The following is a 6164-nucleotide window of genomic DNA, read 5'->3' on the forward strand; positions in this document are numbered from 1 at the left end:
GAAGAAATACAACAAGGATGTCCATGAAAGACCTGACAAAGATGCTGATGGGCAAAACCGTTTCTTGGATTCCTTGGCTCAAGAATTAAAACGAGGAATCCAAGAAACAAAGAAACTTTGGAAGGGAGGACAAAATCCATGCTATCCTGCCCAGTCCCACCCCCCGCTGTGCAGGTACCTTGACCAACTTGTATGACTCACTGGTGCAGCAACAAGACCGAGAAGCCCTGTTGTCTTTCCACCCGCCAACAGGGCCAGGTGTGCTCCCTGGAAGGCATGATAAAGCAATCACAACATACCACTACCAGGAACTGAAATCCAGGTCTTGGCAGTGGTGGATGGGAATGTTTCATGTGAGCCACCTGTGCACCTTGGGTGGAGAATATTAGATGATTTACCATTTCATATTTGAAAGAAACAGAGTAGAAGTTGTAAGCAAGGTATAAGAACAACGAGAAGGCCGAAGTAACAAACTAAGTGCGCACTTCTCAACCAATGAGCCAGGCAGGATGAAGCCAACAGTAGCCAACAGGCTGAAAGTGCTTACCAGGCTACACTTTACAGTAAGGGCTTCACCAGGTGCAATTAACTAGGCCCTGAAGGCTGACAAGCATAATTCTGTTTTGATATTCAAAGAGCATGTGGAGAAGAGAAAGGTATCAAACAGAGATGATTTAAAAGAGAAGAGAGCTTGATGCTTGCTCTGCGTCTTCATTGTGTTCTTCTGGAATCACAGTGGAAGGTCGGTGATCAGACACAATGATCAGTGTAGCATCAGTCAGAGCCTTTGGGTTACTGGACCACATGGCTTTGGGAACTGTTATTTGTCACTTAAAGAGAGATGAGAGGCAAGGGGGCATAAAAAAAGGACACCATTTAGCTCCAAAGCCACAAATATCAAGGAAAAATGACCAAATCAGCAAAATCTGAGCAAGTTAACAAAATAAGGCAAACAAAAGCCGTTCGCATATGCAACATCACGGAGACGCACCTGGTGGAATCTTGATATAAGATCATTTAAAACCTGTATGTAATCCAATGACAGGTGTCTGTACAGGACTGGAGAGCCTGCATTACAAATAGGAACTGTTCATAGCTAGTACTGTCAATGATACCAGTTTGCCAGAATGTAAATATAATATAATATTATGCAAAAATGTGGCTCAAATTGTAGCCTGCAGCTTAACTCAATGACTGTTGTGATTAGCCCCCAAATATAAGTAAGAATATTAATAAGCATGACAACAACCATTCATATTGCTCTATCAATATATTTTTGACATCACTGGGGGGATGTCAGATTTTTAAAACCCCTCCTCTAAACTTGGACAGCACTGCTCAGTAACACCACAGTCCTCCCCGACTGAGCAGTAGACAGTACTCCTCTCATCCAGAAGTGCCAGACCTTTGCCGGGAGTTTCTGCAGAAACGCTGCCTCCCTTCAAAATGCCGTGACGTCGCCACTGACCCAATTCTTGCAACGAGCCCACGAGCAGCCTCCTGCGCTGCTGTATCTGCATATTTAACAGGAGGGAGCGGGAAGGAGGGGGCGGGAAAGGAGGGAAAACGAACTCGTTGCCCTGTCTCCGCTCGTCCTCAAAGCTTACATTCACTGACTATGAGTTTCTGACTGCCATAAATTAGAGCTAAAGATGAACCTCAAAGCGAGTCCTCCTCTTCTTCTTTTTGAGCAACTCGCCCCCTTGTGTGCAGTCATGGTGGGGGAATCCGCTGATGGATCTGCTGTCAGTAAGAGACATTCACTCATCACGGAAGCAAAGGCCCACAGACAAATTTAAGGGAAGCTCTTGGCAGAGTCGGGAAATGAGACTGTGTGTGTCCACATGCATTTAGAGCAGTGTTTTATTGCTCCACATGCACGCAAGCATTCTGCTTTTGTTGCATCCACATGCATTTTGATTTAAAAGGACAAGTGCGTCACGCTGTGCGAGAGCGTTCGCCACCGTGTTTGCGCACGTTTGTGAGTTTTCAGATTTGAGAAAACGGGAAAGCGACAGCAACCAGCAGAGTTGAGGCAAAGAACGTGATTCTGTTTGACAGGCTGAAATCCAGTCTCATCCTCAGCTGTCTGCTTCAGAGCAGCAGACAGACGTGGACACAGAGGAAAGATAAGTAGAGCGTAAATGTTCCTTTAACACATCATATATTCTGGGCTATATCTGCGCATTTCATCCCCTCTATCTCCTGCATCTTGACACACACCATACACCAGGCCTGGGAGGTACACAACATGAAGCTCTCAGACACGCTGATCAAATTAAGCGTTGTTAAAGATGAAATGTTGCAGTGAAGATGCTATCAGCCCTGTGAACCCTCCGCAGGAATCATCTCAGAAAACGTGAGAAGCCTGTTCCTGGTTCTGCATATAACATGAGTGAGTGGAGCTATGCAAAGAATAAAGCACTGTCATGTTGAAATGTGTCCATAATAAGGTAACTGTATATAAATTCACACTGAAATTTGTCAATTTGTCGACAAAAAGCCTTGAAGCTGTTTGAGGCATATTAGCAGCTCCTAAAGACGTGGTGAGACAACAGCTTGGAGTGCAGCCATTGATTCTTGTCTCTGGGGACAGTATGTGTGACATAATAATGCCAGCTCAAGGACCATGTTTTTCACCCACATGTCTCGGTCTTCATCATCATCTCAAGTCCTCACTGTGGATTTTAAAAGAAAGCTTCGCCATTTGGTAAATATGCCCCCTACCAAAAGTAACATGTTCGATGACAGTCTCATGGATGTATGTACCACCAGCAGGTTAGCTGAGCTTAGCATTAAGGCTGAAAAATAGTCCTGTTTGATCAATCCGTCCACAAATCCCAGTGTGAAAACAACATGCTTTTCTTTGCTGCAACCAGCAAAGTAACTCAGATCAAACGTCTTTACATTTATTATTTAGACAGATTATATAAACAAGATCAAATGTGTGAATTTGCAAGCTTTACAGGTAGGTGCTGGTAGGCAGATTCTGTCACCTCTGGACAAAGCCTCCCTGTAAATAGACAGGAAATGGACAGCATCACTGGCAACAAAAGTCAGTGGTTGGCTGGCCGAAAAAGGCCATTCACCGTGTTTTACTTTTCACTTGACAGACAATATTTGTTGTGTTGAGATCATTTTGTCACACATGGTGAGACAAATTTTACACTCCTGAAGCTGTTCAATACAAAAATGGAAGAAACCTTCATCACATCCAAACTGACTGGTACATATTGGATTTTTAATAAAAGACCATTTTAGGTCTGATTCATCGATGTGATGTATCAATCAAACTCTCATATGGAGTAGTTTAATAACTCTGTGGCTGTTTCTTTAACGCTGTCATTTTCCGTGGGACGTATACCACCCTCATCACTTACCTTGCTCCATTCTTTTTGGCTTCCACGGTGACAAAACCATATGTGACATCAGCAGCGAAGAATGAGCTGAAATGATGACTGGCTGAGCACGTCAGCCGTGTCTCCAACAAACCATTCCTGCCATGTGTTGCACCTTTTCTGGCACTTACGCAGAGCTCCTGCATCACTCTTCCTCTTCAGATCTGTATCTTCTTACAGGCGCTATAAGTTTGTGCTGCGTTAGGGAGTCAGCATGACGCCCTTAGGCTCAGAACCAACTTCCCAACTTGGAAATGTGGGTTACATATGGGCCTAAGTGGGTGTGAAAGAGAATGTTAATCAGATGAATGCTTTTCTCTGCCTCCGAGGGTGGAGTTGCATGTGTGTGTGTGTGTGCACATGAATGTGTCTATGTATGCACATGCTTCCATATGTTGCTACGCTCAGCATGGGGGCATGTCAGGACGTCCTACACCAACAACTGGAGGAGACCAACTGTGCAAGAGACACAGGGGTGGGGCGCGTCGCCCGTCATCACACCCGGTGCACACCCGGACCGAACCATTTTGCAATCATCCAGTGTGGTGAACCACGACGTACTCTTCAATCACTCCTGACCAAAGTCATTCTTTTTGAGGACACCGTGTGCGAGCTTACTGTAAGTGCAACTCGAGGAGGCGACACTTTAGAGGAAAAAAAGCCTGGAAAAGCTCCAGGATTACAAAGCAAGCGCCATTGTACAGTTTCTGGGCCACAGTGCAAGTGTTTGTGTTTCTCATTTGAGTCTGGTTTGCGGCGGGGGCTGAGTCAGATGGGAAATATTGGATAGTCCCCCCGCGCCTCGGCACTTGTCTCGTAAATCCAGCGTCCCCCTGTCATTCTCCTTCCCTTTTAGCTCTCCCATTGGTGACATCCAGTCTCCACACCCCTTGTGGGTGCGCTGCCCGCTCATTATTATTTTTCCCTCTGTGCTTTTGTCTTTGTTTCACAAATTCTCGCTCTCATCCTCGACACCCTCCCATCTTTCTGCGCCACAGAAGAGTTGTTACTCTTCCGCTTCCCCGGAGTTTCCCTCTGCCAGGCTGTCTAGAGACAAAACACTTAAATATAATTAACACCCTGCTACGCTCTCAGAAACAAAGCTAGGCGTTGCTGAGACGTGTGTGAGAAGACGAGAAGAACATTCAACTGTGTTTTCCAGACACAAGACACTTCCAGTGTATGTGGCACATTTATCACTTTCGTGCACATACACACAGCGTGGCAGCAGGCCTTGCTTCCTTCCACGTGTTTTTAAAGCTGAACTGATGTTAAAATTCATTTTCATGAAGAAATAATGTGCTTTCTGTTTGATTTGACTTGTATACTTACTTGGTCAAAAATGTAATAATAAGAAGAAGAATATTAAAGCTTTTTCTATTCTACTGTGATAGATCCCCTTACATTAAGTGTTCTCCAGGGGTGTGAATTTTTGGCACTGGTGACTTGCATCTGTGTGATCGGGCACTGAAAATACACAAGTAAGCAGCTGGAGACTGACGTTTGTCATCGCTCAGGCCATCTGTGATTTGTGTGTGAGTTGAGTGTTGAGGTTACAGGAAAAGACTTCTGACAGTCATCAAGGAAAGACGGCTAATGCTAGGTAGGCAGCCCTCCTTTGTATAAAGTGGGACGTTATAATGTGTGATTATGCTACAATGAGTGTGCAGCTAACAATGACTCACTGTGTGCTAAAATAACAAGAAACATGACTTGAGTTTGAATTCAGTGCTAATGTAAGCAAGCTAGGCTTATTAACCTCCACTTTCTCTCAATATCTTAGTTTGCTGATTGGCAGCCAGCAGTGCAACACGTGCCAGCATTGCCAGTCTGTGTTACCAATCATCAGAATCAGAATTGACTCTATTGGCAAAGCATGTGTGCACGTACAAGGAATGTGACTCCAGATTAAACGTTGCATTCAATGTACTTGCAGAGGAAAAAAGGACAAAAAGACAAACAAAAATCAAAAAAACAAAGACTGAACAGGAAGTTAAGTAGTGCAACAATATAAAATAAACAACATATACAAAGAATGATGCCCATTATAGCTGCCTGTTAAAAAAGTGGATAGATGTTGCTAGATTACATTATGCACTTATTTGCATAATCACAAGCACGATTAAGATTTAAAAGAAATGAGTAAAAAAAATCAAGTCAAGCTAAACTTAACTGACTCTAACTAGTTTTATATTTCCAAGCATTTTCCTTCAACATAAATGAACCTCTAAATTCCCAAATGTTTTATGTAGGCTCTTGTCGTATAGAAACTTGAAAGGATCCACACACTTGAATGAACTCACTCTTATAAACTCAGTATTTTGTGAAAAAAAAAAAAAACTCAAATTGTCAAGTTAAATCATTTGGAACAAAAACAAAGGAGACAAATTTCCCCAGGCAAACATTGGGGATTAGTGATTGGTCATTAGGTACACATATTCACAGCTGATGCACGTTTCTGTTTCGCTGGTGATTGGTCAGCTTCCCAGCTGCAGTCACATGAGTGCATAGTTGCAGAAATATTGGCGACTCTCAGTTCATTTCAGTTTTTTTTCCAAAAAGTCTCTTTTGGGGGGAAAGAAAAGAAAAGAAAAGTCGCTAAGTTGGAAACACTGATGCTGGTGCTCATTATCAGTCAACCGCTGCCGTGGGAATCATCCTCACAGAGGCCTGAACCTTAGACGCTCTCTCCACAAATAATAAAAGGTTTAGCCTCTTTTGAAAAATGGAAAATTATGCACAATAGCTCCTTACACAGAAAGTGAG

The sequence above is a fragment of the Chelmon rostratus genome, chromosome 7 (genome assembly GCF_017976325.1).
Source record: "Chelmon rostratus isolate fCheRos1 chromosome 7, fCheRos1.pri, whole genome shotgun sequence".
NCBI lineage: Eukaryota > Metazoa > Chordata > Actinopteri > Chaetodontiformes > Chaetodontidae > Chelmon > Chelmon rostratus.